We start from the raw sequence: 27,060 nt of genomic DNA on the forward strand, positions 1-27,060 counted from the left end.
GTGTGAGCACAGGCTCCCATGAGAGCAGTGTTCTGTCTCTTCTCCTTTCCTCTCTCTACAGCAATGACTGCACTTCCAGAGACCCTTCTGTAAAACTGCTGAAGTTTGCTGATGACACCACCCTAACTGTCTTGATCACAGACTGCGATGAGGTACCATATCAGAGGGAGGTGGATCGGCATTGTCAGTTGGTGCACCCTTAACAATCTTAACTTGAATTCCCCGAAAAGAGAAGAAATGGTTGTGGATTTTAGAAGACACCCTTCACCTCCTACTTCTCTAGTTATAAATGATGTCACTGTGAACAGGATAGAATCGTTTACATTTCTTGACACAGCTATTTCTCACAGACTGAACTAGGATGAAAACATAACTGCACTTATCGGAAAAGCACAGCAGCAGATGTTTTTTCTCCATCATCTTAAAGAGTTTATCCTCTCCCAGTCTGTGCAGGTACAGATTTATAGAGCTGTCATTGAAAGCATGCTCACTTTCTCCATAACTGTCTGGTATGGCAATGCATCTGTTCTCTCAAAACATAAACTGCAGCATGTTTTTTGGTCTTCAGAAAAGATTGTAGGCCTAAAACTGGACTCCAGTGACGTCCTGTAGACATCACAAGTCAGAAAATGTGCCAGAAACAAACCACTCTACTAGAACTCACGTGGGTAGCCATCTCTGTCAGTTATTACCAATGAGGAAATATTAATGGTCAGTAAAGGCAAGAACTACTAGACCTTTAAACGGTTTCTTTCCTACTGCAGTCACAATGGTTTAACACAGTCACTGACTCGTCTCTGTCTTTTGTTGATTTCCAGACTCCTCCATTCCTTTTTAATTTTTTTTTACTTTTTGTTTATATTGTAAGGACTTACTGAATATTTTACTGTGCAAGAGTGCAATTCTACTTTACTACTTACTGTATATTGTTGTATATAGTATTGTGTTTTGTGCAATACATTTTTCATCATCACTGTATGTAATTTTTTGAAGATGTCATATATTGTTTATTGTATTGTTTACTTGTATTTACCTTGTCAAATGTATGGATGTAACACCAAGTGAAATTCCTAGCAAGTCTGTGCGTCTGGCAGTAAAGTTCAAAGTCAAGGATGTTTTCAGAGGGAGAGAGAGACTCGTTTAATTGGTGTATTTAACAGTCTGCATAATGAAACAAATGTCTCTGTCCTCATATATTCTGCTGTCCTGTAGCTCTCTCACCTTATTTATGTAATGCCCGTCCTTAGTGAAGTCAGAGGTCCTTAAGGTTACCTAGCTAGAAGTGAATCGCTACCTGTCAGTCCTGGTCTCCCATTTATCTGTGTCACAGACTACATGGCCAGAAGTTCCTATTGTCTTTCTGAAGACCTTATTGAATTTGGGTTTCCTCTGGTCCAGTTTGGGAGACCTTCTTGGGTGGAAATGTTTTGAGCTCCATGTCTGGACATAGAATAGACTGCCCATTGTGAATTAATAACAATAATTATTATATACACACACTCTATTGTTTCACAAAACATCTCACTAAACCAAAAAAATGGTGATAATATTAATTAGCTCACAAATATAATAACCCTAGAGGGATGTGCCCTCCTGGCACTTCACTTCACTTTGTTCACTATAGGTCAATGGGTATATTCCAACACGGTCAAAACACTGGCCTTGAGATTTATTTATATTTATAGCAAATGCTAAAACTATTGTCATCTATGCAAGATGTATGTTAATCTACTTGTTGAAGTATCAACAGTATCTAACTTAATACACGGAAGGAATATGACTTCTCCTGCATGATCACCAGTCATGATTTTGTTCGAAACTGAATGTTTATGCGGTTTTACAATTTGTAACTATGTGCCTTTACATAGGCTGTATTTGGCAACTGCTAACACACAACTGAACTACTACTGTTCATAGCAGAGTGGATGTATATAAGGTATTTTGTTTGACATAAGCATGTTAAATTGGTTGTATTGACATGAGATTATCATTGTTCTCCTAATGAGGTAAAAAAAATTATTACATAGATGTATGCTATATACAGAGCCCCCGAGGGGACATTGTGGAATTTTTTTTCTGGGGATTTTTCTGGTGTGCACCAGATACTTTCAAGTGCACAGTAACTGAAAAGCGGATCCATACCTATACATAATTTCTGATCCATACACAATAATTTCCCCAATGTTGCTAAACACCTTACAATGAAATAGACCTTTAGATTTAGAATATACATTTTAAATGCCTTTCAGTGATAATGTATCCATGACAAACTGCAAGAACAAACACTTACACTTTATATTTCTATTCTGTTTTTATACTTTATGCTGCCTCTGTTACTTATTATCAATCTGCTACTTATTATTAATGTTTATTTTTATACGTTGGTTTTGTCATTTGGTGTGGGCAGCAAAGAAAGAATTTCATTGTACAGGGAAACATGTTTCCTTACTGTGCACATGACAATAAATTTTGAACTTGAACTATGTCTTTGTGTTTAAGACCAAGCTGAAAGTATACTTCTATAAAGTCTCCAAATTCTATTTTTCCTAAGTGCAACTATAAAACAGAACTAATATGCATCAGGGATTATGTATAGGTATGGAACCCCTTTTCAGTTACTGTGCCGTTGAAACTATCTGGTGTGCACCAGAAAAATCCCCAGAAAAAAAAATTACACAATGTCCCCTCAGGGGCTCCGTAGCTATATGACATACGATTTTGAAGAAAAAAGAGCCATGCATGAAAGCGTCACATGAAAGCACACAATTTCGCTAATCCTTATATATATATATATATATATATATATATATATATAGAGAGAGAGAGAGAGAGAGAGAGAGAGTGAGTAGATGTATGTACAAACAATAAGTGTGGGAACATGCAAAGAAGACATTTGGTGAAATATTGTGTACAAAAAAGATAATGTGTTTAAATGGTGTGATCAAAGGGTGGCACCACAGAGCCCCAAACCCTAAACACAGCCCTGGTTTAAAAATTGAAAAGTTAATTGGACAAAATATCTCCATCTAGTAATGTACGCTTCTCTTCTTCTTTCTTCTCTCCGCTACTCCTCCTAGACAAGTGTTGCCCGTGTCCTCTTCCGGCTCTGACTCACCTGGATAAGGCAGTGCAGTTCCTTTTATTGAACACACTGAAGTACTTCTGGTGCCAGGGCATTACCTGGCCGCACCTAAGGACTCCAACAGGGCTGCCCCACTGGACTACAGTTTTCCACATTCCCTGCTGCTGTTCACATGGGTAACAAAGCCCAGGGATGCGTCAGTGTAGCTGGTCAGGGGAGCATACAGCCCTGATACCGAGTCTCCCCCGATCTTTCCATTGTATCGGCCTCCTGGCTGGTTAAGGGAATGGGGCCAACCCTGGCAGTGATGCCAGCCCATGGGCAGTGTCCATTATAATGATAGTTCTCTAAGCTGTAAGTATAGCATAAACATATACAAACAAAAGAATAACAGATAAAAATGATATTTACCTTGTGTACAGACATACATCACAGAATAGCAAAAAATGAATAGCTGACAACACACTCCCCAAGATAGTTGTGATTGAAAACAAAATTGCTACTTGCCAGTTTGAAATGCAATCTTTCATGTTGGTGAATAAGAGACACCCCCTCACATTTTGGTTTGCCCTGTTTTGTCACTCTCATTATGCCACAGACTGATTTTGAGGACACCGTCATAGAATTCTGCCTGAGGGAGTGCTTTTTTGCTAAATTTTTCTTTATTTGACATAAAATGTAGAAACACAAAGTAACTATATAGTACATAATTCTGTTTATGTATTTGCAGTTCAGAGTGACAGCACTGCAAAAAAACAAAAAAAAAGAATTTTATGATCCGCTGATTAATGAGCTACATTAATTCTGGCTTGCATTTTGTTTCTAATTCATCTTTGAAAACATGTCTTTCAAGTAGAGCTTAATGAAGGCCTTGGTGACCTGGCATATGGCATCAATACCAGCTTCCTCACATCCATGGCCTGGATTGTTTAACTCCTTTTTACTGACTGCTTTGCACATTTCAGTGTGCATTATACTGCAGAAGCGATCAGTAAGTGAACTTCAACTCCTCAAGCCTCCCTATGAACTGTAAGCCGCACCTTTGCCATATTTGACCAATAATGGCTACAATGAACACCTTGGTGGTTTCCTTTTCAGTCAGGTGTCTGCTACTCTCATTCTTACATTCTAATCAATTGTAATGTGCTTCTGTGAGAGCTTCTTGGCTCAGATAGAGAAAAATGAGGGCTCCTAGAAGACAGACAATGCACCCTCTGGCATATTGAGATTTAGGGACTGAGAAGCGATTACAAAAACAGCATGTCTCCCAAGTAAAAATCAAATCAAATCATACTGAAGTGTAATTTACTACAATACTGAAGCACTTTATTTAGAGGATTAGCACAATGAAGCCTTACTGTTAATACACTTTGCACTACCAGTAAGAGGCAGAATTATTTAATATTAAAATGTTTCAGTCCCAGGAAAAAAAAATAAGTATTGTTCATTTATCCAGACAGCATTAAACAACTTGGGAAAAAAGTCCTAATTGGCCTAAAGAGTGTGTTCCAGTAGAATGAATCACATTATTTATTTTTTTAATTTTTTCAGTGTTAACAAGCCCCAACTTGAGAACGACGGGAGTGCTGTTGCATTAAGAACCGGCAATCTTTTAATTGAAAAAAAAAAAGTCACGTCCCCCCATGCTGAAAATATGCAAAAAGTTAAAAAAAAACAGTACAATAATTCACATCTTTTTCCTTTTTGCATGACTGAATGTAATAGTTCTGTAATTCATCTGAAGGCTTTCCATTTTTTTTTTCTGATTAATATAATTTGGCCTCCAGGAAGATTAAGCATATTCAGCTTGCATTATTATTCCTTTTTTGCGGTAAATGTATAAGAATTGGAGAGCAGTTAAAGAACAATCTATTTCTAACATTAATCTATCTGGAATAGTGCTAGAAGCATGTGGTTTGTGATTATGGGGGAAATGAGTAAAGTAAAACAATTTTATTAAAAAGGTAAATCAAGAAAGTCGTTGGTGTGTCAACATCTACTCATCCATTGTCAGAGAAGCTTGCTTGGCTGAGGGACGTGGGAGAGCTGGAGTTTTTCTTAGCAGTGACGAAACAGCTAACCTTGACCACCTGAATGGAGCGGAGAGCATTCAAATTCCATACCAGCTAAAATTAAAGCTGGTCTGAAGACACTCTAAGGAGCCAAAGCTCTCGGCTGCTGCACCACCATATCATTGAACTGTTAAAACAAACCATTAAGATAATCTATCCATTGTCCAACCCGATATATCCTAACACAGGGTCACGGGGGTCTGCTAGAGCCAATCCCAGCCAACACAGGGTGCAAGGCAGGAACAAATCCCTGGGCAGGGTGCCAGCCCACCGCAGGGCACACACTAGGGACAATTTAGGACCGTCAATGCACCTAACCTGCATGGACTGTGAGAGGAAACCCACACAGACACGGGGAGAACATGCAAAGTCCATGCAGGAAGGACCTGGGAAGTGAACCCAGGTCTCCTAACTGCGAGGCAACAGTGCTACCACTGCGCCACCATGCCGCCGTAGACCATAAAGAGAAAACTTTTTGAAATGAACAATTCTAATAGATTCAATTTGTAATCGTAACTAGGCTGACATCACAGATCTCTTAATATTGTGTCTTTCGTTGTCAAGCACAGTGTAAAGTGCCACCATTATGTACATGCAATGCGCTGAAATAAGTGTAGAATATACTTAAGACAATCAAAGTAGATGCCAGATACTATGCATTGTTGATAACAAAGAAAATATTCACCTGCACGTAAACACTTCTCCGTTTTTTCATAAGTCCGTTTCTGTTTGGTTAGAATGTGTAACAGTTTTCAAACAGGCTAACACTATTGGAGTCAAGGGTCCCAAGTTAGACCTCTGCAAATACAGAATCCCTTCATTTTCATTCTTCCATTCCCAAAGAAGCTTAATTTAAGTGAGGCTCAAGGGAGCACAAGGCGTATACCAGCCCTGGTTGGCGTGCTGTTCCATTGCAGAACAGACTGTTTCTCACACACAGACACATACTAACATCAAGCCATTCTGAAATCACCAATTAACCCAAAGGGATGAGAAAGAAAACGAGATTGCTAAAGAAAATACTATTAGAGACAAAGGGACAAGGAACAAAGGGAGACCAGGCTAGGATTTGAACCCAGGACTTTCAAAGTGTGTTCATTCAGCCAGCCGGAAAACAAAAATGTCCAAATGAAATCTTTAAAGGCCAATTTTTTGTTAAAATAAAAACATAAAAATCTGTGTACGCTGATCATTGATAGTGTACTGAATGCGCAATTATTTAAAATGTGAATGTACATTTTTTAAAGTAAAATGACCTTACCAGATGAAGGTGTTTTTTGACTTGGAATATTTCTTGTTCTTACCACATAAGTGACTTCATTCTACATGAAATGCCAGCCAGATCAAAGGAGACATGCAGGCAAATCAAAACGGGATATGTATCTGCTGGCATATTTGCAGAAGATCTGTATAAAGGGGCCGATGTAGCGGCACAGTGACTAGCACTCTAACTTCACAGATGTAGTATTCTGGGGGTGAATCTCACACCAGGTATGCATTTTGCACCTTCTTTCCTTGTCTGCTTGCATTTTTCCTACCACATCCCCAAAGATTTGCTTTCCAGGATACCTGAAGATTTTAAGCTGGCCTCATGTAAGTGAGAGTCTATGGATGAGTGGTCTGCCACCCTGTGCAGGGCAATGGTATTTCCTGCCTTAAGCTCATTGCTGCTATGGTCCTCTTGGATTAAGTAGGTCTGAGAATGACATTCATATTAATTACATGACTAACCCTTGTGCTAATTTCTAATTTTCGATTTAAGATATCATTTTGGAGGAGTGAAAAACTTCTGGCCTTCTTGGTATCCATTCAGTTGTCCAGTATTCCAATGGAGGTCAGACTTTTAGCTATGTTGCTCCTCAGCTCTGCAACTCCCCTCCTCAAGACATTTGGACTTTTGATTCTGCTTCTTTATTTAAAATCATCTTAAAACTTACCTTTTCAGAACACTGCCGTAGATTTTATCCTTCTAAATTGTTTTGATTAGTTGTTGCTTTAATGTATTTTTTAATAGATGTATTTTATTTGACTTATTTATTTGTTTAATAGTACTGCTTTATAGTTTTATCTTGCAATATGTCCTTGAGTGCCTAGAAAGGTGCAATTAAATTAAGTGTATTATAATTATTATCATTATTTATTATTAAAAATGTGATCAAGGACCTATTTTTGTGCCAACAGGCTTCATCATCTAGTTAACTAATTTCTCTTACATTTATAGATTTTTGCTTTGTTTACTAAAATGATGTTTCATACATCTACCCTTGAGGACATCTAACCCAAAGCATATAGCTGTTTTTATTTTCCTATTATTGTTCATTTTAGTAAATATGTGGGCTTATGTATGTTCAAACTGTAAGGCTTTGAACTTTCCTTGTAAATCTGTTTAAGTACTCTAAGCCTAAGTCCTCTGTTAGAAGAACTGCACAAAAAACAGAAATAAACCAAACTGATAACTCAAACAAAAATCGTGCTTTCAGCATGAGAGCAACCCCAAACCTTACAAATTACCTACCAATAAATGGATTAAGTTTAAGACACTGAATTGACAGAATCAAAGTGCAGATCTAAACCCAATAATTTTTACAAGGTCGCCACCTGCATCCCCTAAATATATGATTGTATCAGTAATGGATGACTTGAAGGCCATTCAGACTGAGATCTCCTTGTCGTGCATCTCACGATCTTGTTAATCTACTACAAGATTTAATAGACTCTGGCAGTGTGCGTTTTTGTCTTGTTACGCATATTACTCCATATTTGTCTTGTTGCCGAGATCAAAGAACTGCCTTCAATCTCTTTGGTTTGAGTCATGCTACTTCATTAGAAAATGGTTCTATAATTTATCACTTTTCTGATGAGCAGACACAGGTGTGAGTAATAATGTATTAATTTGGCTCTTATTATTTACACCTGCTCTGGATAATCACAAATTAACCGAATTCAAAAAAATGTTATCTGACCAAAACAGAAGAGACAACATACAGAGTCCTGAAAAATCCCAAAATAATGCAGTTCTGTGATATTCTTAAGAAAGCTGAAATTCACACTTCCAGGTATTTCAATGTAATTATAGTATTTAAGTATAGTTAATTTATGGGCATGCTGTATGGTAAACTCTCCTTCTTCATCGATCCACCTTTGTCTTAGGTTCAAATCCTACACCCAGTTAGTGTTTGGGTAGAGTTTCCATGTTCTCGCCATGTTCTGTCTCTGGGGTTTTCACTCGGTATTTTGGATTTCTTTCCAAATCTCCAAGATGTACTGTTGTGTTCACTGGCATTTGCATGTAGGATCTGTGTGAATGTGAGTATTGGTATGTGTGATGTGCGTCATACTCCATCCAGGATTAGTTCCTGCCTTTTTCCACTTATTATAGGAATTGGCCTCACCCTCCAAGAGCCCGATTAGATTAAATGGGTTTGAGAATGATATAATATGCTATGCTCGCTTATGTGTGTACATTCTCTTGATTTTCATGTTGGTTAAAATGAAAGCTTGTACAGAATTCATGTATGTCAAATATGAGATCTGATGGGGCCAGTAGCTGACTTTCTCCATATTTACAACATAAGCACAATATGCATTTTGAATGATGTTTATTTTTTATATTTAAGTCCACCTTAATTCATATTTTTACTAAGAAATTCCAATATTTGGACTTGATTTCCTGGTCTAAATTGGTTTAATTCATTCATTAATTCTTTCAGTCATTAAGGTTTTGGCTCAAGTTTTAAAACGTGCCCTTCCTGACACTAACCCTCTCTATGAGAATAGGTCTTCTGCAGGAATCTTCTTTAAATCCCCCTAGTGCGTGCTTTTTTGCTGATGACGCTGTGTTCTGCAAACACCACAAAAGAGGAAGTGGAGAGGAAGTTGGAAGAATGGAGAAGGGCTTTGGAAGACAGAGAACTGAAGATAAATAGGAAGAAGACAGAATATATGAGGTTGAATGATGATCAAGATTCAAAAGTAAGCCTGTAGGGAGAGCTATTGAAAAAAGAGGATACATTTAAATATCTACTGTGGGATCAGTGGTAGCCCAAGATGGAAAATTTAGATGCAGAGACAACCCATAGAGTGCAGTGTGGATGGAGCAATTAGAAGAAGGTATCAGGAGTATTGTGTGATCGAAGAAATAAGCTGAAGGCTAAGGGTAAGGTTTTTAAGACAGTGGTAAGACCAGCAATGATGTTTGCAGCTGATACCTGGACAGTAAATGGATTGCAGGAGAAAAAGTTAGATGTGGCAGAAATGAGAATGCTGAGATGGATGTGTGGAGTTGCAAAAATAAGAAATGAGACAAGCATAGGTGCAACAAAGTGGGAGAGATATCTAAAAAAGTGCAGGAAAGTGGTATGGACATTTGATGAGGAAAGATAATGAATATGTGGGCAAAAGAGGGATGGGAATGGATTTACAGGGAAAGAGGAATCATGGGTGCTCAAAGCAGAGGTGGATGGATAAATTAAAAGAAGATCTGAAGGAAAAGGGCTTGATTGGCAAGGAAGGTGCAGGACAGAACTGTTTGGAGAAGGTTGATCAAGCACATAGAGTCCACAAAGAAGTGGGAAAAGATAAAGAGGGAAAAGAAGAAGAAGAAAACAATTCAGTTATTTGCTCATTCTCCTTTAGATTCATTAATAACTTTTCTTTTGGTCTATTTCATTTAAGTTAGTAAAAAACTGAAGGAGAAGGAGTAGAAGCCTGCAACTTTATTGCTGGGACTAACATTGCCAACTCATAAGCTGAAACCTCAAAACAAAAAAATGTAAGTGCCACCCAACAACAAATAGCCTGGTAATTAAATATAACAGGCATACATCTGCGGTGGGCTGGCTCCCTGCCTGGGAGTTGTTCCTGCCTTGCACCCTGTGTTGGCTGGGATTGGCTCCAGCAGACTCCTGTGACCCTGTGTTAGGATATAACGGGTTGGACAATGACTGACTGACAGGCATACATTGAAAACTTTTTTTGATTATTTCATGTAACATTTTTTCATAAAACATTTTATGTCCGGGCACACAAAACTCTTCTGTTTTGTCTGTAAGGACAACCCAGCCAAGAAATGAAATTTGATTCAGAAACAATGACCACCTAGTAAAAGGCTATAGCTTGGTGCCAAAGACATTGTCAGCTCTAGCTGGGTGGATCCAGGTACAGTGCTGCTACCAACACTCCATATTATGATTGGTGTAATGAAGCCATTTGCCAAAGCCATATAAAAAGATGCTAGTATGATTTGTTAAATTTTAATTCAATTCCTTTTCAATTTTGTACTTAAATATGAAATAAAGGAAATATTCTAGTTAAACTTTTATTTTTATTCACAATTTTAACTTTTGTGAGTTTAATCTTACAGATCTGTTTAATCAGCAATTCTTTGTAAATAGAGTTTAGGTGCCATGACTACATTTGAAAATTTTGAACTTATCATCCAGCTTTGGATTAAACATAAAACTTTCAAAACCCTGTAAGTCCTAGACGCATGAACTTTTGTTGAGTGGTTTGGCTGTTGTTGAATTCTGAAAAGAAGTACCTCCAAAAACTAGTCAGCTCTTAACACCCCTGAATGCAAGTTATCCACAAAAATTTCATAAGAAGTGGTCCACACAATGTTTACCTTAGACACACACCCACTGACATACATCTTTCCAAAAATGCTCAAAACCTATTTTTTTCTTTCTACAACCCAAAATAGAATTTAATGAAAACAAAACTCCTTCTACATACAAAATATGAAGAAATTAATAAAAATATACCATTAAGCATATAAATGTCATGCAAGGTTTTATTCAGAAAGTCTTGGAAAAAAAAAACCAATGTTGCCTCACAGTCAGTAGACAGGGCATATTTTAAGAATGTTAAAAGATAACTTTAACATGTCTCTCTCAGTCCATAACCTTTTACAGTGTTTCCCCTCGGTAGTTGCACTACCGTTGATTCAAAATCCAACAAAACATCACAGCTCAAGAACAATCTCTCCATTGCTGTAAAGTTGCTGCAGTCCCTTCACTAGTTCTCCCATGAGTTTCCAGACATCTCCATTGTAGGAGCCATTGTGTATTATTTCTCTTGTCTGGCTTCTTGTTACATAAACAGTGATGTCAGCTTTGCATACCATTTCCTAACAATCGGCAATTATCACAGGTTCTTTCATGTGGAAGTGCAGCGTTGTGTCTAGATTTTAAGTTTCAGTGCTGTTAAATGTGTTGCTTACTTACTAACAAAAACTGTTCTAATTAGATTTTCTGTGTTTCACTTTCTATTTTTCCTCATATGATTATACAGTTTACAGAAAATGTAAAGGACATCCTGTACCTGGAATACAGGCTGTATACTCAGATACCGAAACAGCTGCAATTATTTTAAAAAATCAAGCATGCACAGAATAATACAAAGTCGTCTTCTTCTTCTTTCAGCTACTCCCATTAGGGGTTGCCACAGCGGATCATCTTCTTCCATATCCTTCTGTCCTCTGCATCTTGTTATGTTACACCCATCATCTGCATGTCCTCTCTCACCACATCCATAAACCTTCTCTTAGGCCTTCCTCTTTTCCTCTTGCCTGAAAGCTCTGTCTTTAACTACTTTTTCCCAAAATACCCAGCATCTCTCCTCTGCACATGGTCAATCCAATGCAATCTCACCTCTCTGATTTTTCTCCCAACTGTCCAACTTGAGCTGACCTTCTAATGTACTCATTTCTAATCCTGTCCATCCTTGTCACACACAATGCAAATCTTAGCATCTTTAACTCTGCTACCTCCAGCTCTGTCTCCTGCTTCCACTGACCTCCCTCTCATTTACACACATGTATTCTGTCTTGTTCCTACTGACCTTCATTCCTCTCCTCTCCAGAGCATATCTCCACCTCTCCAGGGTCTCCTCAACCTGCTCCCTAGTCTCGCTACAGATCACAATGTCATCAGCAAACATCATAGTCCACGGGGACTCCTGTCTAATCTCGTCTGTCAACCTATCCATCACCATTGCAAATAAGAAAGGGCTCAGAGCCAATCCCTGATGTAATCCCACCTCCAACTTGAATGCATCATCACTCCTACCGCAGACCTCACCATAGTCACACTTCCCTCGTACATATCCTGTACAACTCTTACATACTTCTCTGCCACTCCCGACTTCTTCATACAATACCAGAGCTCCTTTTGAGGCACCCTGTTATATGCTTTATCCAGGTCCACAAAGACGCAATACAACTCCTTCTGGCCTTCTCTGTACTTCTCCATCAACATCCTCAGAACAAACATTGCATCTGTGGTGTTCTTTCTTGGCATGAAACCATACTGCTGCTCACTAATCATCACCTCACTTCTTAACCTAGCTTTCACTAACTCTTTCCCATAACTTCATGCTGTGGCTCATCAGTTTTATCCCCCTGTAGTTATTACACTCCTGCACGTCCCCCTTACTCTTAAATATTGGCACCAGTACACTTCTTCTCCACTCCTCAGGCATCCTCTCACTTTCCAAGATTCCATTAAACAATCTGGTTAAAAACTCCACTGCCATCTCTCCTAAACACCTCCATATTTCCATAGGTATGTCATCTGGACCAACAGCCTTTCAATTTTTCATCCTCTTCATAGCTGTCCTTACTTCCTCCTTGCTAATCTGTTGCACTTCCTGATTCACTATCTCCACATCATCCAACCTTATCTCTCTCTCGTTCTCTTCATTCATCAGCCTCTCAAAGTACTCTTTTCATCTGCTCAACGCACTCTCCTTGCTTGTGAGTATGTTTCCATCTTCATCCTTTATTACCCTAACCTGCTGCACATCTTTCCCAGCTCGGTCCCTCTGTCTAGCCAATCGGTGCAGGCCCTTTTCTCCCTCATTAGTGTCCAGCCTCTCATACAACTCATCATACGCCTTTTCTTTAGTCTTTGCCACCTCTCTTTTCACCTTGCGCCTTATCTCCTTGTACTCTTGTCTACTTTCTGCATCTCTCTGACTATTCCACTTCTTCTTTGCCATCTTCTTCCTCTGTATACTCTCCTGTACCTCCCCATTCCACCACCAGGTTTCTTTTTCCTCCTTCCTCTGTCCAGATGTCACATCAAGCACTCTTATTGCTATCACCCTTACTACATCTTCTGTAGTTTCCCAACAATGTACCAAATTAAAAGACAAACAAATCAAACCCAGGCTGTCGGTTAGACCTAACTTCACAGGCATGAACCCATCTGGTAGGCTGAGCTTTTAGCTACTGGGCCCTGAAGCAGTGGAATGATCTTTCTGCTCATGTAAGAGGTGCCCCTTCAGTCTCAGCTTTTAAATCCCAACTGAAGATTCACCACATTAGTCTAGCATACCCTGACTAGAGCTGTTGATTAGCTGTACATAATGCAATTCTATTTGTTATTTGTTATTCATTTCTGTGATGAGCGGAGTGGTGGCTCTGAGGCTATAGATTTGCACTGGTAATCAGAAGGTTGCTGGTTCAGATCCACTAATTCCACTCCATTGGACCCATGAGCAAGGCCCTTAACCTGCAATTGCTCCGTCCTGGGTATGACGTTAACGTGCATCCAACCCTGTAATCAGGTCCTCCAACTTGCAAGGGAAAATTTATAGGTTGGTGGCAGGATTGGCATTTCAGCCACTGTAAAAATCCTCACACTGTTCCATTCTATTTAAACTAATAGATGTCACCCATTGCATGGCTGTGCTCAAGTCCTAATTTGGGATCCTGAGATGGTTTGTAATGAGGTGGGTGAGGCAATGTGCTATATCAGTGCATGATCCTCAACCTCTCATTTGTATAGAATGTGAGAGGCGGCCAGTAGCTTATCCCGGGCCAACACATCCAGGCCGCTTGATGGAGTCCTCCCTGCAGCATGGAGGTGCCCCGGATTCCCGCAGGGCATCATGGGAGATGGAGTTCAACTTCAAAGCCCTGCTGGGTGCCGTGGGTGCCATCGGGTGACGGTGCAGGGAGACGCAGGGATTTTTATTTTCCCTGTAGCACGGAAGTACTCCCAAGTCATGGGGACGGAAGAACAGAAGTATTTCCGGGCTGAAGAAAAATATAAGGCTTCATCATTCCGGGTCAAGGACTGTTTAAAGGATTGGTGCGGACCCAGCAAGATGAGCCGGAGTTGGGAGGGAGTGTGACAGAGCTGCTGGGAGAAGAGGAGGAATATTATTTGTGATTATTGATTTATTGTTTATGGTGGTGGAGGTGCTTTGGGGCACTTTGAAGAAGAAAATTAAATTATTTCTTGGTGCTTTTAAACTTGTGTTGGCATCTGTCTGATGGGTTTCACAGGGCAACAGCGCCCTCAAGCGTCCACATACTTACAAGAAATATAAATAATGCAGTATTTATCGATTGTACTGACCCTCTTCTATTCTGTTTCCCTTCTCTGTATCTGGATGTGGCACTTGGTGCCACTGCTCTACTGCCAATTTAAAAGTCATCTTAGATAAATGAGCATTGGAATCATTCTGGAAAGATTCTTTCATCAGACTGGACAAGCAACCCAGATTTCACTATAGAAAACCCAGCAAAGGGTAAGTGTACAAGTCTCTAGGACTGTTCCTTTATTCCTGACTTTCTCTTTAAAAATTTTAATCTTCACCACTGTTGCTGGGCTCATCATTTCATTAATGGATGGATGTTGATGGTTTCCTTTTGTATTTGATCAGTTTCTACCTAGTACTTTTTGTGTTTTAGCAGGTCTGCGTATACATATGTACCAGTTCTGTATTTAGTAATTAGTATAATCTATACAGTGGAACCTCGGTTCACAACCATGATTCGTTCCAAAACTCTGGTCGTAAACTGATTTGGTCGTGAACCGAAGCAATTTCCCCCATAGGATTGTATGTAAATACAATTAATCCGTCCCAGACCATATGAACTGTATGTAAATATATATATTTTTTAAGTTTTTAAGCACAAATATAGTTAATTAAACCATAGAAGGCACAGCGTAATAGTAAACTAAATGTAAAAACATTGAATAACACTGAGAAAACCTTGAACAACAGAGAAAACTAACATTGCAAGAGTTTGCGCTATACTGTAGCCTTATGACCCGATCGTTGTAAGCACTTTTTTTTTTGAGTTTTAAGCACAGGGAAAAAAAAGGAACATTTGAACAAATCCGAACTTTATTTAAAAAACAACCATAAACCACCAAGAAAGTAATATTGCAGGAATTCACGCTAATAGCCTTACAGCCCGATCGCTGTAAACACTCTTTTTAAATGAGTTTTAAGCACGGGGAAAAAAAGGAACATTTGAACAAATCCGAACTTTATTTAAAAGCCAACCATATGCAACCAAGAAAGTAACATTGCAGGAGTTCATGCTAATAGACTTACAACCTGTGTAAACTTTTTTAATGAGTTTTAAGCACAGGGAAAAAAAATGAACATTTGAAAAATCTGTAATTTAATAAACCACCAAGAACAGTAACATTGCAACAAATCATGCTACGAACCACTCTCTGTAAACACTTTTTTTAATGAGTTTTAAGCACAGGGAAAAAAATGAACATTTGAAAAAAGAGAAAAGTAACATTGCAACAATTCACACTACGAACCGAAAAATTAACATTTGAAAAATTCGTAATGCAACAACTAACCATAAACCACCAAGAAAACTAACCTTGCATGAGTCGAGTTCTGGCATGAAGTGAGGAGGAACTGGGTGGAGAACAATCCTGTCTTGTCGCAGTTGAAGGCTTGTTGCGGGATGTAGCCTTCGTCCTCCACTAATTTTGTGAAATTTTTCACAAATTCTTTCGCAGCTTCAGCGTCGGAACTAGCAGCCTCTTCATGCCTTAACACACTATGAATGCCACTTCTCTTGCGAAACATTTTAAACCATCCACTACTGGCTTTAAATTCCTCACTTTCGCCACTCGTAGAAGGATAGTTTTGCAGCAAATTGCCATGAATCTTCCTGGCTTTCTTGCATAACATCGCCTCGCTTAAGCTATCCCCTACAAGTTGCTTCTTGTTCAGCCACACTAGCAATAGTTTTGCCACCTCTTCCAGCACTTGAGGCCTCTGCCTGGTTAATGCTGTAACTCCTTTTGCAACATCAGCTGCTTTAATAGATTCTTTCTGCTTTTGAATAGTCAAAATCGTAGATTTTGACTAATTGTACTCAGCGGCAAGATCAGTAACACGAATGCCACGCTCATACTTTTCAATAATTTCTTTCTTTACTTCGATTTCAATTTTCTGCAAAACTTTCTTCTCACCACTCTTCACTTGCTTAGAAGCCTTGGTTAACTGCAAAAGCACACGAAATACTGTAGCGCACAAAGAGTTCACAGGTAAAACACGCACGTCTGACTGAGAACAATGAACAGGGAGAGGATGAACACGTGCTTAAATACAGTAATTGGTAAAAGGGAAATGAAATAGAGCACAAAGAGTTCACAGCGAAAGCACGCACGCACGTGCAAGTACGTACGTCTAACCGAGAACAATGCAACACGTGCGGAAATTATCGGCACACACAAACCGAAAGGGAAACTGGCTTGTTCGTATACTGAGTGTGTGGTCGTGAACCGAGGCAAAAGTTTAGCGAACTTTTTGGTTGTAAACCGATTTGTACGTGTACCGAGACGTTCGTGAACCGAGGTTCCACTGTACTTGTATTTTCACTGGGAATTGTTCACAGCACTTTGCATCTTTACTCAGTGAAATACGCTATATAAAAAATAAGTTTGATTTTATTGGAGCTCTTCTTGATGGGGTGGCTTGCCCCTACTCCTCACCACCATCCAAAGAAACACAAAAGCCACTCTCTGTTTTTGCCTGTACATCACTTTTGCAGTGGCCTGGATGGTAATGACAACAAATCCTCATGGTCTTCACAATAAAAAGGGTAACATGGTTCCAGCCTCCCAAACATTTATTATCCCTTGCCATTCCAGGCACTTTCCCAGACCCACCTCTGATGACCTTTGATAATTGTCTTTTTTGTACACGCTGCATGTGCAGTGTTTACTGCCAACTGATTTTGCCTGCCATCCCACATTAACAAACAGAAATGTACTGTCATTGCCAGTATAGCTGTTCCCCTCTTTCTTTGGCCCCTTCACCTGTTATACACCACTTTGCTATGGCAAACTCTTGCCAACATACATTATGCATCCATCCATTCATCCATCCATTATCCAGCCCGCTATATCCTAACTACATGGTCACAGGGGTCTGCTGGAGCCAATCCCAGCCAACACAGGGCGCAAGGCAGGAAACAAACCCCGGGCAGGGTGCCAGCCCACTGCAGGACGTGCACACACACACACACGCACACAACAGGGACAATTTAGAATTGCCAATGCACCTAACCTGCATGTCTTTGGACTTAGGGAGGAAACCAGAGTACCCGGAGGAAACCCACGCAGATACAGGGAGAACATGCAAACTCCACACAGGGATGACCCGGGAAGCGAACCTGATTCTCCTACCTGCAAGGGAGCAGTGCTACCCACTGCGCCACCGTACCGCCCAACATACATTAAATACACATTATTATGTACAATAATATAAGATAATGCCTTCAATTCTCTCCATATCTGGAATGATACCGTTTAATTACACAAAAAATGAACACAAAAACAGTGTGCAATGCTATGATCTCATCAATAGGATTTAAACTAAAAGAAAATTGCCTTGGTAGACAAAGTATAGCTGTTCTTCACCAAGTTTTCTTGGGAGAGATGTAATTGCATCCTGCGGTAAGCTTAGTCCAACAGTAGACTCTTCTATTCTGGGGAGCCTGGGCTTTATAGTGCTCTGACTGGAAGAGGGAGAGTTAGTTGCCCTCATGGGATGTCTTCTCTAAGCTCTGGTTGAAAGGGAGACAACACAGTTAACAACAGCATGACACCACTTAACCAGCAGAATCAAAATGCTCCTTCTTTACATTCCCTTTGTCTCTTTGTCTTTCTCACACACACAGCCTTAACCTTCTTCTACCACCATCATTAAAATCTTTGCCCCAAAAATATCCTGCCAAGCCCATTCTCAACAGGACAAGACTTAAAACTTCCTACCAGTATTACATCCAGCCAAGCCGTGGAGTCACTTAATGGCTCAGCTCTTACTCATCTTTGGTTACAGGTATGCCAGACTATGGTTCTCCTTTTGTGGCTTCCACTGTCCCTACAGCCTTACCAGACCTTAGAATGACAGGTCAATAAAACAGGGTTTAAAGCTGTGCATTTCAGTCTTAGTCCTCTGTGTGAAGAATCATGTACTGCTCAACGTGCAGTTGGACAGGAGTGTAAAAGTCTACCAATCCATCCTGACCTTGCTCTAAGATTGGTAACCTTCCATAGTTTAATCAGTTCATGACCGTGGTCCACCATGACCTCTCACTTACTCTGAAGAGGCTATCAGGTGAATAAGACATTTGTTAGGTAACCTGTGCTCTAGTGTGTTTTGGAAAACATAATATTTAAATCCACCCACCCATATTTTGTACTCCTGTCTGTTGCACTATTGGAGCACCATGCCTGGAGTATCATAGGTTTATGTGGTCATCATTATTGTCTCTTTTCCAGAGTACAGTGACTTACTTGCATTTGCTAATCAACATTCCACACATCACCATTCTAAAGTGCCATGGTTAGTAAAAATAACACTACCTTACCTCAAAACCTCCAAAGCTCTGTCTTCTTTAGCTTAAATAGCTACCACACCTTGAACCTAACTTCTGCCTTAACTGACAAATCTCAGAAATTGTCATAACAGAGAGATACAATACAAGAGGACTAATTTAGTATCAAAATAATAAGCTTATACTGTCCCCTAGTGGCCTCTGCCTTCTTACACAAGAATGCCTACTTACTCTCTTCCTGACAGTGTAGCTCTTAGGGTCTTCCTGAGGTTTTTTATAAGACTTTATACCACCTTGGTAGCATTCTTGTCACTAGCAACCTCTTGAAAGCCGAGCATCTCTTCACAACATATAGCTAATGTCCTGTGCTAAATTATGAATAAACCTTACTGTACCTTCTAAAATTAATTTTCTCTTTCAGTTTGTTGCTTAGGTAACACCTTGTTGATAATACATTAAAATTGTTGAAGAATATTATTCACAGTAGATTTAATTTGTTTTGTTTTTTTAAACTTTTTTTGCATACATTTATATTTGATTAGAATAAGACTTTGCTGCAATAACATTAAAGATAGATTTATCATCCTTTCTTGTTTAATTAAAAAAATAAAAAATAGATGCCCCAATCAATACTACAGAGTAAAAATCACACATACTGTAAAAACAAAACTATATAATTTCTGGGCAAATTATTTGGAACACCTGTACACCTACTTATTAATGCAACTATTGAATCAGCGAATCAAGTGGTAGCAGCACAATGAATAACTTCATGCACATACAAGTCAGGAGCTTCACATAATGTTCATATCAAACATCAGAATAGGGAAATAATGTGATCTCGAGAATGGTAAACCGGAAGGCATGGACGCAGGTACACGCCGATGGACCCAGGAGACATAGTGCGCCGGCGCCTACAGCGCGCGAAGTCTGATCCACCACGAATGAAGGAGTCACGGCTCAAAAACGAAAGAGCTCAACTAACGTAAATAAGAAATGAAGCAACAACGCGCCCATAGCTAACGACTAACGACACGGCCACACAAAAAAGAGGATTCTGCGCTGCACCCCATAGTCAAACGGAAGAGGCTACGGAGGCCCCAAAGGTCCACAAAGATAGTACAGAAGGCGCAGGAAAGTACGAAAGGCGCAGGTGCCTACAACGCGCTTCTGAACTAAACGTCCACACTACACAGCATGGTCCACGCGCTTCTAACACACCGCAAGCATAAACACGAGATAGTGCAGAAACCCCACAGATCCGGACTCCACAACATATGTGAATAACATTACAGTAATACAATATTAAGCACATTACAGTAATACAATATTAACAGTACAACCACAGAAAACACAGGCTAACCAAGAATGGTAAACCACAAGCCCGCCTGGATAGAATCAATGAACGCAGGCGCCTACAACGCGTGTCTGAAATGCCGCAAGCAAAGCAGGCATGGCTCCAAAAAGAAAGAGCTCGACTGACGGAGATACAAAAACGAGCTGCCTGGATAAAAACAACGAACGCAGGCACCTACAGCGCGGTTCTCAAATAACACAGAGTTTACACATGGACAACTGTATGTAGCCCTCTCAAGAGAGTACAGAACCCTACACATCCACACTACACAGCATAGTCAAACCCGACATAGTACGGAAGGTGCAGGCGCCTATAACGCGATTCGAAAGCACCGCAAGCAAAAACCCGAGATAGTACAGAAGCCCCAAAGATCTGGACTCCACAGCATATGTGAATCACATTACAGTAATACAATACTATAAGTACTCACAGAAAACACAAACAGAAGAGGCTTCGGCATCCCCACAGTCAAACCAGAGAAAGTACGGAGTCCCCAAACGTCCACAAAACACAGCATAGTCAAACCCGAGATAGTACGGAGGGCACATGCGCCTATACACTGCAAGCGAAGGAGCCACGGCTCAGAAACTAAAGAGCTCAACTAACGGAAATAAGTAATTTTAACAGTACGTGCAATTATCCATATTACTAACAGTAAACAACATATAGTTAATGGAGTCACGGTCACGGCTCCAAAACAAGAAACACCATTAACCCGGCCGGATTACCACAACACAGTCTTAACCAACTTTATGTAGCCTTCTCAAGAGAGTACAAAACCCTACACGTCCACACTACACAGCATAGTCAAACCCGACATAGTGCGGAAGGTGCAGGCGCCTACAACACGCTTCTAAAGCACCGCAAGCAAAAACCCGAGATAGTACAGAAGCCCCTTAGATCCGGACTCCACAGCATATGTGAATCACATTACAGTAATACAACACTATAAGTACTCACAGAAAACACAAACAGAAGAGGCTTCCGTGTCCCGCCCCACAGTCAAACCACAGAACGTACGGAATACCCAAACGTCCACAAAACACAACATAGTCAAACACGAGATAGTACGGAAGGCGCATGCGCCTATGCACCGCAAGCGAAGGAGCCACGGCTCAGAAATGAAAGAGTTCAACTAACGGAAATAGGTAATTTTAACAGTAAGTGCAATTATCCATATTACTAACAGTAAACAGCGTATACCTAATCAACAAATCCCAAGGACAGACCATGGACAGAGTTGGCCTTTACCTCTCTGAGCCTGTCATTCAAGGACAACACGCCATCTTTACTACAAATGTGGTGTATGAAGATATCCTTTTGTACGTCATCTACACCTTTACACTCCAATATATCTCATACATAGATCTGCGCAAACTCAAAGACATTCTATACTTACATAACATAACAATTACACTGCTATTGTCATTTACATATATTACATAGACCTACAGATGTCGTGACGGTGAACATGATACATATGTAACAATTACCAAGACAGACAATAATCTCTTTCAAATCTATTTCGGTTTACCCAAGACCAGGGGTTGGTGAGCGAAGCGAGCAGGGGGCGGAGCCCCCTAGTAGGGAAATAATGTGATCTCAATGGGTTTGACCAGATAGGCTAATGTGAGTATTTCTATAACTTCTCATCTCCTGGGGTTTTCACACACAACAGTCTCTAGAGTTATGTAGAATGATGTGAAAAACAAAAAAAATCCATTGAACAGCAGTTCTGCAGACAGAAGCACCTTGTTGATGAGAGAGGTCAGAGGAGAATAACCAGACTAGTTTGAGCTGAAAGAAAGGCTACCGTGACTCAGATAGCCACTCTGTAAAACTGTGGTGAGTGAAAAAGCATCTCAGAATGCACAGCATGTTGAACCTTGAGGTGAATGAGGTAGAACAGCAGAAGACCACATGAGATTCCATTCATGTCAGCCAAGAACAAAAAGCTGAGGCTACAATGGGTACAAGCTCACCAAAACTGGTGTTTTGTCCTGGTAGAGTAACATATTACTCTACTTTCCCCTTTTGTATTATTAATATGTAGCCTTTGTCAGAATGCCTCAAATCTCACAGACTTACCACTGTTTATAAGGTATTGTAATATATAAATTCTCCCCACCTTCCCTTCTACATTTTATAACCACATAACAGGCAATTAGGTGCAGTAAAAGACAAGCAGGAGTTAAGTTACAATTTAAATAATGTGTTATTGATAATATTCATAAATAATAACAATATGCAAAGTACATTTGAATATTGACAACCATACAACCTGATTAAATGGTGATGTGTAGTTTCAGGCGGCACACAGACTTGTTATTTACTTAAAATGTCTCTAGTTAAGGCACCATTTTTGGTCAGCTTTCTCCAGAACAGGTCGCATGCCTGTCTCAATATGGCTGCCGAGCTGTGCTCTTCATTGTGTTTTCCTTTTCAGTTCATGGTGTGTGAGATGGTCTTTCATCAGTTTGGTAAGAGAGAGAGGGAGGGGTAAAGCAAGCAAATTTATAGGTTTTCTGTCCCACCCCTACAGCCAATGGGGTGTCATGGTACTTAAAGGCTTCTGATACAAGCCAATTCCAAACAGCCATACTTCAGACCAATGGGGCTGAGAATACCTTCCCACCTGCCCCCAGAACCATGTGTTGATGTGAAGCTTGCCAGCTAGGCAGTGTGGCATTCCTGTGCGGGTTGACTGAGGGAGCCCTGTAGAGAAACATTTGCCAAACTTCTTTGAGGCACCCAACCCTGTTGTAAAATTCACTATCCTGACAGTCCTAGGGAGTAGACATGAATGCTTCTCACTAATGGAATACTAATATTACATTGCTTTGCCTAAGTTACAAATAAAGACATACAAAGTATTTATCAACTTGTATGCAAAATTTCACATCACAACAACTGGAAAGTTGAAGATGGGAAAAATGTAGTCTGGTCTGATGAATCTCATCTTCTGCTGAGGCACACAGAAAGTAGGCTCAGAATTTGGAGCCATCAGCATGAATCCATCCACCCAACCTGCTTTGTGTCAGCAGTCCAGACTGGTGGTGGTGGTGTAATGGTTTGGGGAATGTTTTCTTGGCGTGCATTGGGTGTGTTAATGTCAGTCAATCATTGCTTTAATACCATGACCCATTCAAGTATTGTTGCAGACCATGTGCATACTTTCATGGACACAATTTATCTATCTTCTAATTACTGTTTCCAGCATGATAATGCACCATTTCACAGACCAAAAGTCATCTCTAACCGTGTAACAAACTGGTGTGAAACGGGTCAATCATTACCACTAACCTGTCCTACTTTAAGGCAGATGATAAAAAGAATAGGCCAATATCGCACCCTGCAGTGCACCACCGTACACACCTTTTTAAAATGTTGAGTTAAAACCCGATGACTGACCATTTACCGTACGAGAGAAAAAAACAGCTATTGGACAATATCCATGAACACTGAGAAATGTATTATGGCAAAGAAAAGACAGGAGGAGAAAAGAACAATAATAATCCCTTTCATCCCCCACCCCAACCCAAAAATAACCCTTATATGTGCCGATACAAAAAATATATATATAGTAGGAATATCACTCCCCCAGTTCCCCTTCTGAAATTCACATGTAAGTTCAAAGTTCCAGCCCCTGTCGGCAGCAGGTGAAATGAACAGTATAATTGGATGCCGACCCCAAACAGTGAAAGTCTTAACTGTAAAATGTTATACAGTTAGTCTGCACTATGATAAAGAAAAATAAGGTCTTCGTGAGCTCACCCGAGTCCAAGGGAAATAACGGAACGGCAAATTCTCAACTCAACAGTGAGTCACCGACTTCTACCTAACAGTCAGTCAGGTTTGTAGGAGCTACAGGACCTCTTCTCATGGCCCGGGCAGATGCTGATCTGTTTAGTCCAATTTTTCCCCTCTTCTTCTTGGCTGTCTCTCTCCATTTAAAATGGCGCGCTTTAAGCAAATTGCTCCCAGAAAAAAAACAGGAAAACCAGATGTCCCACCTTCCAGGGCACCGCTGTCAGTCACACTCTGTAAGTACTATCCACACAAGCAAATCCGATCGACAGCAGAAAAACACATTACTTCTATTTATGTGGTAGCGCTACAACTGGTTTCATGAACATGACAATGAGTTCAGTCAGTAGCCTTCCTAGTCACTGGAGCACCTTTGGGATTTGGTGGAACAGGAGATTCTCAGCATGAATGTGCAGCTAACAAATCTACAGAAATTACATGATGCAATCATGTCAACATGGACCAGAATCTCAAAGGAACATCTTGTGCCATGAAGAACTGAAGCTGCTCTAAGAGCTGAAAGAGGGCCTACCCAGTATTACTGTAGCGTTCTCAATAATTTGCTCAGTGAACGTATATCTGAATATCATACATACAAAAGCTCTTTCTTAAATGTATGTGTAATATATGAAATCAATCATGAAGTATAGCTGTAGATTTTATTTATATGAACACTTAGCAGAATTATTAAAACAGGTGTAACAGATTGGACACTGAACACAACACATCAAAACTGAAAAGCTGTACATGCAGTAAGACTCAGGATGAACATTTAGCCAAGAAGAGATGCTCTCTCAGTCAGAAGCCTGATTAGGTACTTCAACCAACACTTCTGTGGCTTGATTGGCTAAGATGGCTGCTTTCCACACTTCGCAAGAGGTGAGGACCCAAGTTTGTTACTTTGTTACTTACAGACACACATCCACCATTAACACTTTCTGATCTGTAAATAGCAGACACTTTGATGAACAGGTCCTTACGCAAAGCATCACAGGGGCCTTCAAAAATGTATTAATGGAAAATATGACCTGTCCTCTGCATAATTATCTTTGACTTTCTTCATGGTGCTTGAATTGAACAACAATGTGTCTTACAAACAAGCCAATGATTTTCGTGTCGCCCGATAAAGAGTTAAGGGGGAATATTCTAGGTGTTCATGAACGTAAACATCAGTCAACTGACAAATATCAAATAGGGTGTGCAATGAATTGTCATAAGACTGAGAAGCAACAAATCAACAAAAATGTATTAATACACAATACCACAAAAAACTTTTACAAATTAGATGGACATTGGGCCTTATCAAAAGACATCTGTCCGGATTACAGTTTAAATGGGTTGGTACATTAAATGAATAAGGGATAGATGGATGGATGGATATCAGATATCTATAATAAATTAGTTTCCATGGCAACACAGGAGTGCTTAAAACAACTACTATATTTCTTTACCTTGTAACTGTATGTTAACAATATTAACAAACCAAACAGGGCACAAATTAACTGGAGAATTGGAATGACAAGCTCAAAACAACCGGACGCAGTTATTGTTGACAGGTAGCCAAGCAAATACAACGGGATGGCATGTACTGAATGCATGTCTCCAAATAAAGAAATTAGTATTTTATTGTTTTGCTCCACCACTTTGCTGATTTTGCTTATATAGCAAAGTCTTCTACTAGCATCTTGCTTCAGAAGAGCTTCTATTTATGAATTAGTTCTGCCCCTTGATTCCTAATCTTGCGTGTTTGTGTACTGTCCCTGCCTGGTTTGAAACATGTCGATTAAATGAAGTCTCTGTCATGGAATTGCCTCCAACTCCTCTCTGCAGAAGGCATTAGTTCATGCAGTTTTCTCTTTAAGATCTTGCTTTAAATCCTTCTCTTGTATGTCAGCATGCAGCATATTTGATGGCATTAGCCACTGCTGTCAGTGGAGCAAAGAATGTTGTGATTAAAGCTCCTGCTATAAATCAGACAATTATTATTTTAATAAATACAATTATGAAATAAACATAAGGTAAGTAGGCATGAAAGCTAGCACACAGTAAGACTGAGGTGCCTGAAATTAGGACGGCTGATTAGTTCTCTGTTGGATGTAGTGTATGGATCAGCACCCATCCATCAAATCCATTTGCTGCCTTTTTTTTTGGTCAGAGGAAACTCGAGGCTAACCTGGCAATTACCAAATTAAAGAAAGAGTTTAACTCTGAATCGGGGACTATACCACTTCTGGGCACAGTCAAAAATTTTCCCAATATTCTATTTAGCTTGGAACAATTTTGGGAGGTCCATCAACCTAAAAAAGCAAATCATAGTCCCATCTGAAGACAGTGAAGACTTGCACACTGTATACAGAATCCATACCAACTCAGAGGTGAAATAGTGGCAAGTGTAGTGTAATGGGAAATAGGACACCAGACTACACCATGGGCATCTTGTAGTTTTGAACCGATCCTGGGGAAGTATGTAATAAGCACTGAAACATACTGTCAAGATTCAGTTCTGTCAAATGGGAATATGGTCTGTCTCATATAGAGCTCCTGGCACTATTAAAGGAATTGTGCTCAAAATGGTTACAGAATATTCAACATCAATAATTGACTTTATTTTATTAGAACAGCTTTTACATGTGTTTCACATCAAACACCGGACCTGGGTTGAGGAGCATCCAAGGAAGCAGTCAAACTGGAGATATCCCAGTCTGCCCACCATCCAAGGAACCTGAGGAAGCTGACCACTGTAGTATAGGGATTTGATTATTAATTTCAGTCTTTTTTTGTGTGTTTTTTATAGACCTCCAATTTTTAATTTTGATTATTTCAACTTGGAGGAGGAACATAATTTTGAAAAAGGAATTTTACTGAAAATGTTTATGGCTTTAGACTTTTTTACCTCAAACCCTAGCCAGAGTCTCATTCTACCTTTAACAGTAAACACTTTTGGCATTCAAGTCCTGAAACCATTTTTTAACCTTCAATGTGCAGATTATGTTTGCAGGCAGCAATTATAACAGTGAGTCATTTACATTAGAATAAATGAACAGGTGATGAAGACAACAGCAGGTGAGAGAATTAAAAAAAAGGGAACACTATAGGGGACCATAAAGTCCAAACAGATGTTTTTCATAGT

This window comes from Erpetoichthys calabaricus, chromosome 10 (assembly GCF_900747795.2).
Source record: "Erpetoichthys calabaricus chromosome 10, fErpCal1.3, whole genome shotgun sequence".
Lineage (NCBI taxonomy): Eukaryota > Metazoa > Chordata > Cladistia > Polypteriformes > Polypteridae > Erpetoichthys > Erpetoichthys calabaricus.